General features: G+C 49.8%; 2 long non-coding RNA genes across 2 annotated transcripts; one reads left to right on the top strand and one right to left on the bottom strand.

Moving 5' to 3' along the window:
• Positions 1–3,270: 3,270 nt before the first annotated feature.
• On the top strand, positions 3,271–6,988 carry LOC110342276. Its single transcript, XR_002384309.2, has 3 exons — positions 3,271–3,489; positions 3,590–3,867; positions 6,877–6,988. It is a non-coding gene; the product is annotated as an uncharacterized LOC110342276 (long non-coding RNA).
• Positions 6,989–6,993: 5 nt separating this feature from the next.
• Positions 6,994–9,826, bottom strand: LOC110342277. Its single transcript, XR_002384312.2, has 3 exons — positions 9,332–9,826; positions 8,824–9,140; positions 6,994–7,876 (listed from the first exon to the last, which is right to left on the bottom strand). It is a non-coding gene; the product is annotated as an uncharacterized LOC110342277 (long non-coding RNA).
• Between the last annotated feature and the right edge of the window lie 782 nt (positions 9,827–10,608).

Below are 10,608 nucleotides of genomic sequence, written 5' to 3'. Positions count from 1 at the left end.
CTTCTTTACCACAATTGTTTCAATTGCAAAACAAAATGAAACAGGCTGAAAAAAGTGGCCAGGTGGTTAAGAACACTTGCTATGCCGGGCAGTGGTGGCACACTCCTTTAGTCCCAGGACTTGGGAGGCAGAGGCAGGAGGATCTCTGTGAGTTCAAGGCCAGCCTGGTCTACAGAGTGAGTTCCAGGACAGCCAAGGATGTTACACAGAAGGAAAAAAACAAAAACAAAAGCAAACAGACAAAAAGAACACTCGCTGCTTTTGCAGGACATCCACACTGGGCATCTCACAACCGTTGAACCCCAGGTCCCATGGGATCTGATGCCCTCTTCTGGCCTGGGAAGGCCCTTGGATTCATGGGTACATATTCACACATATATGCAAGTTAAAGTGAAATAAACCTTTTAAAAATGTTACCTATCATATTGCTCTATTCATCCTTTCCACTGTATTGATAATGTCTGAATTCCATGACACAGTGAAGGTAGTTAACTCCTGCCTTTCCAGTGCGTGTGTGTGTGTGTGTGTGTGTGTGTGTGTATCTCTGTGTGTGTATGTGTGTTTGAGATAAGGTCTCATTATGTAGCTCAGGCTGTCTTGAAACTCAGTATATTGACCAGGTTGGCCTGGAACTCATAGAGATCTGCTTGTCTCTGCCTCCCAAGTACTGGGATTAAAGGCGTGTGAACTATGCCTGTCAGCTTTTCCCTTCTACAGTGAAGAAACGTGAAAGCAGCATACAGCATGTAATCATCACCTTGACAGGGTTAGTGGGTAAATGTAGCAGCCTGGGCTTGGATCTCCAGCACCCATGTAAATGCATAAATGCTGGGTGGGCGTGGCAGCCCGCCTTTAATCCCAGTACTGAGAGGTGGAGATGGATCCTTGGGGCTAGCTAGCTAGGTTAGCTGCATCGATGAGTAAGCTCTAGGGTCAAGTGAGAGGACTTACCTCTGTTAGTAAGGTTGAGTGAGGATGAAAAAGATACTTGATATCAACCTCTGACCTGCATGCACACGTGCACACACATGCACACACAGGTACACACATGCACATACACACTGCATATTCTGGAAAAAAATTCTTGATATTTATGAACGAAGCGAGACTTGACTTTAAGAGGACGTTGCTGAGATCATGGGCTATAAACTCCTCACTCACTTCTTCAGCGTAATCCCTCTTTTGGAATCCCACCCTTCTAACCCTCCCATACTTTGGGAATGAGGTGCATTAGCTTATGAACGAGGGGATAGCGGCAGGAATGAGGAATAATACAACACTGCCCAGTTTAAGCTCCTTGCAAGACGCTGGCGGCAAGGGCGGAATTCCCCAAGCTGGACTCTGCCCAGCGCGCCAGGCGCAGGTTATTGGGTAAGAGAACATTAGAAAAATGAAGTTGGCAACTGACAAAATGTTTTTATAATGTGGAAGTAAGTGACCTTGGATTTATTTTCTTTAAAAAGCCTTTTCTGGCAGGAGCAGGCCGAGGTACTCTGCAGATCCAGGATCCTATGGGGTAGTAGCAGCCGCTGGGCAGCTGTGGGTTATTTCAGAGCAATCATTTCTTGGCATCCGTTGTGTTTAAGAATGAAACAGACCAGATGTGCTGTTTCATTTTGCCAACGTTTGGCTTCTCCTTTTGAAGGCTTTCCAGTGATCATGGCCGCCTATCTCCCACGCCTTGTCAGCCGGCATGACTAGATCAGCACCTATGAACACAGGAGAAGCCCACTGAGTCCCTTTCTTCTTTCTCTTAGCTTCCCTGTATAACACTGCCAAAACAGGAAAGAATGAACCAAATGTTCCCTGTTTTCCACGGAGGTGGACCCTGGAGAAGCTAGCACAGGCCATCACACATTCCCAACACGTTCAATGTGTGTGACGAAGACACATCTGTGTCATGCTGTTCTGGGGTGGTTCACACTGTTTTCCTAGCTTTTGATAACGCAGTTGGAGGACAGGACAATGACACAGAGGGGTGAGGGGGCTGGCTAGTTGCAGGCTTTTCTCCATGTGAGTGCGAGGAGTGGAAGACAGTTGTTACAATGTCCTCCCCACTTAGTGTTCAGCTTTGAGACTCTGCCTGAATAAAAAATGAAGAGCATTGAATGTGACATCAAGGGAGTGTGTGTGTGCCTGTGTGTCTGTGTGTGCATGTGTGTATGTGCATGTGTGTGTGTTCCTGTGTGTATATATGTGCATGTGTGCATGTGTGTGTCTGTGTGTGCATGTATGTGTGTCTGTGTATGTACCTGTGTGTGTGTATGTGTGTGTGTCTGTGTGTGCATGTGTGTATGTCTGTGTGTGTACCTGTGTGTCTGTGTGTGCATGTGTGCTTGTGTGCGTGTGTGTGTGTGTGTGTGTGTGTGTGTAAGTGAGACTGAGGCATAGCATGAGAGAATCAGCTTCCAGCGAGACACAAGACTGCTGTTTCTGGCTGTGCATGGGCTGTGAGTTCCCATAGCAGGAACTCACGTGTCAAATGCGAGAGCTCTGTGTCTGCGCAGCTTCTCTTCCTCAGCCCATCTTCACCAAGTGCCCCCTTCTAGAGACGCCTTGCTCTGTCAGGCTCCTGTCCTGCTGCAGCCTCTGCCCCGCGGCCACTCCCAGCCTCTGTTTGTACTTGTAATGGGCACAGTGTTGGTGGTTACTGGCCAGGGATGGTGGTGGACACGCTTCCCATTTCCCTTTAAGTGTCAAGTGAAAATCTCAGAGTGTGTAGTGCTCATGCTCAGAGCCCTCGTGGCGCGTGCAGCCAGCTGCTACCAGACCCCAACCTGGGGCTCATACCAGAAGCTGACCCCATTGGCTAGCAGGCAAAAGTCCTTTTCTTTGAAGCCTCCAGAGAGGGCACATAGAGCCACCTCATTACAAGCTGCACCCTGAGTTATTCAGGGCCCGGCGTGGAACCATTTGAATTTCCCCAACAGTGAGTTCAACCTTCAACAAAATGTGCTATTCAGAAACCTGTTCAGACATGTGGTCCCCACGCTTTAAAAAAAGGTTATCATACAGATTGTGTGTGTGTGTGTGTGTGTGTGTGTGTGTGTGTGAACTTGTGCTATGGTACGAAGAGATCAGAGGAAAACTTCCTGGAGGAGTCAGATTTCTCCTTCCACGTGTGGGTCCTGGGGACAGAACTCAGGTTGTCGGGCCTGGTGGCAAGTGCCCTTACTCGCTTCAGTCTGCTTTCATTTTATTTGTTATGACAGATTTTGTTTTTGTTTGTTCTGTTTTTCTGAGACAGGTTTTCTCTGTATAACCACCCTGGCTGACCTGGAACTCGCTCTGTAGGCCAGGCTGTCCTTGCATTCACAGAGACCCACCTGCCTCTGCCTCCCGAGTGCTGGGAACCACCCCTCACCCCTCAGCTAGCCAACTTTTAAGGAGAACACCGAGCAGAAAGTAGAGATTTATGACACACCCGGTCTTCCACACTTACAACGACCTCCCCACTACCGACAACCCCAAACAGCCTTGTTCAAGGAGGTGAGCGTCTTTTCCCACACCCCGTTCCTTTCTCTCGGACCTCGGTCTCAGTAGCTCTGTGCAATGGATCCTGAGCTGTCCTCACCACCTCTTCCGGCAGGCACGCATCTGCCAAACCCCCTCTGTAAAGGGCATCAGGTGGACAGCAGGAACGCGGGCAGACAGACCCGCCAGGACAGGGAGCCAGGACGGCGTTGCCTCGTGTGTAACAGTCTCCCAGCCCAGGCTATGAATTCTTTTTCATTTTCTTGAGACTGGCTCTCCAGCCCAAAATGGCCTCAGACTTCCTGTGCGGGCCAAGATGGTCTTGAACTTGGGCCCTTTCTGACTCTATTTCCTGAGAGCTGAGAACTGAGCAGAGGACTCCGTGCATGCTAGGTAAGGTTCTCCCAGGTGAGCAACATCCCAGACCCTGGGGTTATGCTTTTTTGTTTTTTTCCCCCGAGGAATTTCTCAGCCCTGGACTTCATCGTCTCTAGCTCTTCCCTTTCTCACTGTGGGTTTGCACAGCCCCGCCCTGCAGACTCGTTCTAAAAGCTCCCCATTTAACGTCGAGTCTGTCCACCATGATGAGTCACAGGGCACGTCACCCTCGGGTGGTTCGAGCTTTCCGACAGGCAGCCTAGCCCTGTGACTGGCAGGAAGCAGCCCCGGCCAGACACCCACGCCCTAAGGTCCCTAAGGAGGGGCACTCCTTTCTCAGAAGCTGTGGGGTGGAGAGTATCAATCCTCCCGGAGTCTGGGAGCGGTGCGGGAGGGGAGTGGGAGAGGGGAGAGGCTCCTGGGAAAGACACGGTGGGACCAGGGGCCTGTTCCCACCTCACTGTAGGAAGGGCCACATCTGGTTTGCTCCTTGGCGAGGAGGAGGTGAGATCGGTCAAGGGTTTTCCCCACCTTTACCTGCTGAACCATTTCACTGGTCTCATATACTATGTTACACACACGCACACAAACACAGACACAACACAGAGACAGACACACACAGAGACAGATAGATACACAGATACAGACACACACAACACACACATGCATACACAGAGAGACACAGACACACACAGAGAGACATATAGATACAGATACACAGACACACACACAGAGACACAGACACATAGACACACACACACATGCAGAGAGAGAAATACAAACATACAGATACAGACGCACACAGATACACACACACACACCCAGATACAGACACACATAGAGACACAGACACACGTATACTACACACACATGGACACAAACACAGACACACACAGAGACAGATAGATACACACAGATACACAGATACAGACACACACAACACACACATGCATACACAGAGAGACACAGACACACACACAAAGACATACAGATACAGACACACACAGACAGACACAGACACACACACACATGCAGAGAGAGAGAAACACACAGAGAGAGACAAACACACAGATACAGACGCACACAGACAGACACACACGCACACACACACACACACACACGGTGCAGAGAAACTTAGCTTCCTCACAGATCTCTTGGAGTATACTTGCAGTACAAGCTGGGCACACCCTCTTTTAGCAACGGTGAGGGCAGCTTACCTGGGAAGGAAGCTGAGTTGCAAAGGGACGGGGAGAAACTGTGTCGGGACTATTGCCGGGGTGGGGCCCTCTTGGTCCTTCTGGGCTACAGAGAAGAATGAGCAGCTAGGGCTTTGGAAGCCCAGGGAAGACCACTAAGGGAGACAGGCGGAGAGAAGGGCGCCTTAGGTTTGGAGAGGCACACATTCCCATACAGCGAGTGAAATGGCAGAGAAATGCATCTGTCTGGCACTGCCCTGTACTGTGGATACAGCACATCGGCCCAGGATGGACCACATAGATGGTGGTGGCCACACGTGTTTATGAGAACCGGCAGAGACGGCCTCTCCAGTTCTACAAACTTTCCACATGTCCATCTTTCATGCATAAGCATCAATGGGTGTCAACGTTTTATCTCAGTTAATTAAAACACTTCTGCCATTACTAACGGCAGGGGAAGAGTTTCTGGAAAGGACGCCAGAGCCGCTCTGCCTCCCGGAGAACTCTACAGTCCAGAGCCACACAGTCTGATGCCCTTTCGCTTGGTAAAGCAGCGGTGTAGCAACCGCTCACTTTCAGTGACTTCTTTGATAACAGTTCAACGCTACCTGCATAATGGACACCCTTAATCAGAAGTAATGCTTTCCGTTTTTCTTTTTTAAAAAAGATTTTATTTATTTATTTTATGTATATGAGTACTCTGTCTGAATGTACACCTTTATGCCAGAAGAGGGCATCAGATCGCACTAGAGACGGTTGTGAGCCACCATGTGGGTGCTGGGGATTGAACTCAGGACCTCTGGAAGAGCAGCCAGTGCTCTTAACCGCTGAGCCATCTCTCCAGCCCCTGCCTTCCCTTTTTAAGTATCACAGATTTTCATTGTACAAACATAAATATAAAGGAAAATGTCACGCACAAAAAAAAAAATCACACCGCTAGCTGAAAAGCCCTGTGATCGCGAACACTGCCAGCGTGACATGATTTTGGGTCACTAGGAGACCAGCATCGGGATTTTCTAAATTAGCTTCACCGAAGCCCACCTTAAATGTGGGCGGCAACTCCTCGGAGGGTGGGGTGTCCTGGATAGAATGGAAAGAAGATGAGCTGAGCACCTCGCTCATCTCCCCTTCCCGGCTGTGGCTGCCACGTGACCGCCTGCCTCCCCATCCTGCTGCTGCGCCTTCCTCTGCGGCTATGTGCTGGTGCTGTCCAGAATGGTAGCCACTGACCGTGTGTGGCCATTGGGCTGGTAAAAGAGGGAATGTTTAACTTGTTTCCTTCTCTTTGTCACTTTTCATTCCGACAAGCTGGCCTTGGACTAGCTATGCGGCCGAGCATGAACTGGAATTCCTGGTCCTCCTACCTGCTCCTCTCTGGCGCTGGAGTCTTGGCTGTATGCCGGCACACTCGGCGTATGTGATGCCAGGGAGGGAATCCAGGATGCGTTAGGCAAGCCTTCACCAGCTGTGCCTCATCCTCAGCCCCGGCTTCACTGTTGCTATTGTTTAACTATATTAGCAGCGGGGGCTGGAGACATGGCTCAGTGGTTAAGAGCACTGGCTGCTCTTACAGAGGACCTGGGTTTGGTTCCCAGCACCCACACCGCACGGCAGCTCACAGCCATCTGTAACTCCAGTCCCACAGGATCCAACATCCTCATCCGGCCTCACTTGGCATGCAGGTGGTGCACATGTATACATATAAGCAAAACACTTACATGCATACAAATAAATAAATAAACCTTAAAAAGTGAACTGCAGTGCTCGGACAATGTAGTACTGGTTACCATCTGGTTTTCTGCATCAACTCGTTTTTTTTTTTTTTCAGGTTAGTTTCGTTTCCATTCCAAAGGGGAAAAGGAGTCGCTACAAGACTGCAGAACAGAGTAATTACACAAGTAGGTTGAGAAGATTGTTTGCAGATTTAGGCGCAAGATAGATTAGCTGGGTTTTAACCTGTATTTGCTTTCTATGGGTAGCTAAGAGAAGGTGACAAATAGCCCATAAAACAAACATTGCCATAAAATTTATCTTCGGAACTGATCTGACAGTGCAAACTTCCAAACAATTAGGCCACCCACAGACCGAGAAGCACAAGATAATCACCCCAGCAGGAGACAGAATAGACAGCTTCAGGGAGCCATTCCTGAGGGCCTGCATACGAATGGCCAATTAAGCACCTCTCTAGCAGTCAGGAATTTTAATAAAAGTGAGGCTCTCAGTTTCCCCCCCTCTGTCGTATTAGTAAAATTTCACTTTGAAGGCTAAGTGTTCAATGGATGGACAGCTGTCATCTTAAACTCCTGGAGGGTGATGGGGTGGGTGCCTCCCTCCTGGGGGTGATGGGGTGGGTGCCTCCCTCCTGGGGGGGATGGGTTTGGCGCCTCCCTCCTGGGGGGATGGGGTGGGTGCTTCCCTCCTGGGGGGGATGAGGTGGGTGCCTCCCTCCTGGGGGGGATGAGGTGGGTGCCTCCCTCCTGGGGGGGGTGGACACCATCCTCCTGTTGTTGGTTCTGCCAGAGCTGGTTCACATTTAGGTCTAGCTAATTTTACCTCCTGTTCCATACCTCTTGGACCCTCCTTAGAATACAATTTTCCATTTCTTTGGCTAATTTCCGCTTGTCCTTCAACATAGAGCTCAGACATTATCAACCCTGAAGAAGCCTTTCCGGACTATTCCTGTGTCTTCCACCCCCCACTGACACCTGATCAGATTGTACACTCTTTGGGGTCTGTTAGAGCCTGAGCTCAGTTTTTGCAAAGTCAAAGGTTCATCCTCAAGAAGGCAGAATCCAGGCTTTTGAGTTCAAAGCCAAGGTATTTCTTTCCTGTTAAAACAAAAATCACAATTAATTGTATTATTTACAGGATTTTTTGTTGTTTTGAGTTGGGGGTCTCAATGTATAGTGCAAGCAGCCCTCAAATTTATACTCTCTTTGCCTCTGTTTTATAGGGGCTAGGATTGTACAACTGGATGGAAAAAAACTTTTAAATAACCAAACACACACACACACACACACAATCTAAAAGGAGAAACCATAATCTTACTATTAAGTGAAAGCTTCATATTACATTTAGATACATGTCTTTCCCCAATATTTTTTATAAATATGTATGTGTATTTTTATATTAAATCAAGAAGAGCCCACTGTACTTTTTAAGTTTACTTTTTATAAGCTGACATTGTTATTTTTCATGTGGACTTAGGAACTGAAGAAGAAATGTCACGTTAACAATGTTTTGTGGGAAGCCGGGCGGTGGTGGTGCACACCTTTAATCCCAGCAGGTGGATCTCTGTGAGTTCGAGGCCAGTCTGGTCTACAGAGCGAGTTTCCAAAACAATACAAAGAAACCCTGTCTCGAAAAAACAAAACAAAACAAAAAAACAAAAAAAAGAAAGAAAAAAAAAGGAATGTTTTGTGGGGGCTGCTTGTGTACCACTCCCTACCCTCCACCTCCCCGCCCTTCCCACCCCGGCTAACAGTGCTCCAACGCTTTCTTGACTGCTTTCCAGGGATGGATAACCCAGGCCAGAGCCAATTCTTTTCCAAGGGAGACATGAAGGATAGCCTTTTTTCTGGGGTACACCAGCCTAAGGCCAAACCAGACACAAATTAGCTAAGGAATAGGCCCAGAGTAGTATCCCCGGGTTCAGAAGGCCGGTGTTAGAGGATTCCCTGAGGAGAGCCAGAGGCAAAGCTCTCTGCAATGTCGGGGTCATCGGGGGAGAAGAAAGGAAGTTCGGCTTATGGTAAGATGAATAGTTGATACTAACTTGGTTTCAGTCTCCTGGGGAAACGCAGCCACTTCGTGATGTCGTGGGGGCATCCCTGGAGGCGGCAAAGCGCGGTGCCTACAAAACGCACTGCAGGCGGGAGAGTTTATTTGCTTTAGACCTGTGCTCTCCAGCAGTTCTTACGCACGAGGCACAGACTGCCCTCTTCCAGGGGCCTAGCTGCAGCCACTGCGGACATGTGGGGGTTGCGGGGCAGGCTGAGCGTTTGCTGTGGTGCTTCGCGCTTCCTCCGTGTCTAAGAATGATGGGCAGCATCAGTCAGGCTCACTGGAGTCTTGCAGAGCCTGAGGTAGAGACTACAGAACACAGGCAGAAATGAGAAGACGGGGGCGGGGGGCAGGGGTTGGGGGGTGGGGTAGGGTGGGACGGGGCGGGGAGGGGGTGGGGGGATGGGAACACAGAACTTGACTTTTCCTCCAGTGTGTTTGCCCCAGCTGACCCATTAGCGCCCTCTGTTTGAAGAACCAAGGGATTCTGTAGCGCTGACCTGCGGAAGTTGAGTTAGTTCACTCTCCAGGACCAAGGCAGGAAAGCAGCATTGGGAAGAAAAGGAAAGGAAATTAAGTTTGTGGGCAGGAAGGCTCCACCTCTTCCTCTGGGGACAGAAAAAGAGCAGGAGGTCAGTTGGGGACACTTAGCTCGGTGGAGCCTGACCTTCCCTTAACCGGCACGTGTCCTTAGCCCTCCAGTCACCCTCCTGGAATCAGGCAGCCTGGACAGGGTGGGCAGACACTCCGGGGTGGGGACACTCCCTTGAGCTGAGACCAAAGACACCTCAGTGTCTCAGCCAGCCCCTGGGCTCATCCAGGCTCGGCACCCCCAGCTGGATTAGAGAGTTCTCACCACCGCACCTGGCCTTTTACTTGAGGGCTGGGGATCCCAGCCCCCGGATCCCTTCACCCTTGCAGTAAGGACTTTACCTCTTGGGCCATCTCCCCAGACCTAACAGGACAAAGTTCTTACCCTCATCCGGACTGCTAAAACAACGGCAGCCAAGCAAGGGAAGAAAGCAGGGTGCGGAAGGGGACAGGGAGGGTCACAGGAAGACCTCTTTGCTGGGTACTTTCCCTGAGTCTAGTGACAAGTTAATAAAAACACATTAGTGTTTGAGTCTGGCTTTGCACGGAGAAATCCGCTCTGCGAGCTGTCATCGGCCAACTCGGATACTCTCTGTGACCTTTGGTTGTTCTTATTAGGACTTGAAAAACAAAGAGGAAGGTTTCAGACTCTGCAAAACTACCCTGACTTTGAGGTTTTTGTTTTGTGTGTGTGTGTGTGTATCTGTTTTGTTTTTTCCTCCTGAATGTGATTTTTTTGCATGTGTTTTTTTTTTTGGTCTGGTGTGCACATACACATGTTCACACCTATGTGCGGGTGTGTATGCAGTGGGGGTCAGCGGTTGATGCTGCACACCTTCCTTGACAGCTCTCTATTTATGCAGGCAGGGTCTTCTGCTGGGCCCAGAGCTCCCCCAGCTCAGCTAGGGTAGTGTAGTTAGCCAGCTTGTTTGGGAACGCCCTGCCTCTGCCTCCTGAGCTCTGTGGTTACAGGTTGGCCCCTGTGCCCACCCAGCTTTTATGTTACGTGTTGGGGATCTGAACCCACATCCTCACACTTCCAAGGCAAGCTCTTTAACCCGTGGATCCACCTCTCCAGCCACCCCCCTCCACCCCTCCTTTTTTTTTGAGAAGGGTCTCACTGCAGCCTGGGCTGGCCTCTAACTCGCTGTATAGACAATAGCCGGCCTTGACTTCCTCATCCTCC

The sequence above is a fragment of the Mesocricetus auratus genome, unplaced genomic scaffold (assembly GCF_017639785.1).
Source record: "Mesocricetus auratus isolate SY011 unplaced genomic scaffold, BCM_Maur_2.0 Super-Scaffold_100031, whole genome shotgun sequence".
Classification (NCBI taxonomy): Eukaryota; Metazoa; Chordata; class Mammalia; order Rodentia; family Cricetidae; genus Mesocricetus; species Mesocricetus auratus.
The sequence above is the reverse complement of the archived record's forward strand: the minus strand, read 5'-3'. Positions and strand labels throughout refer to the sequence as shown.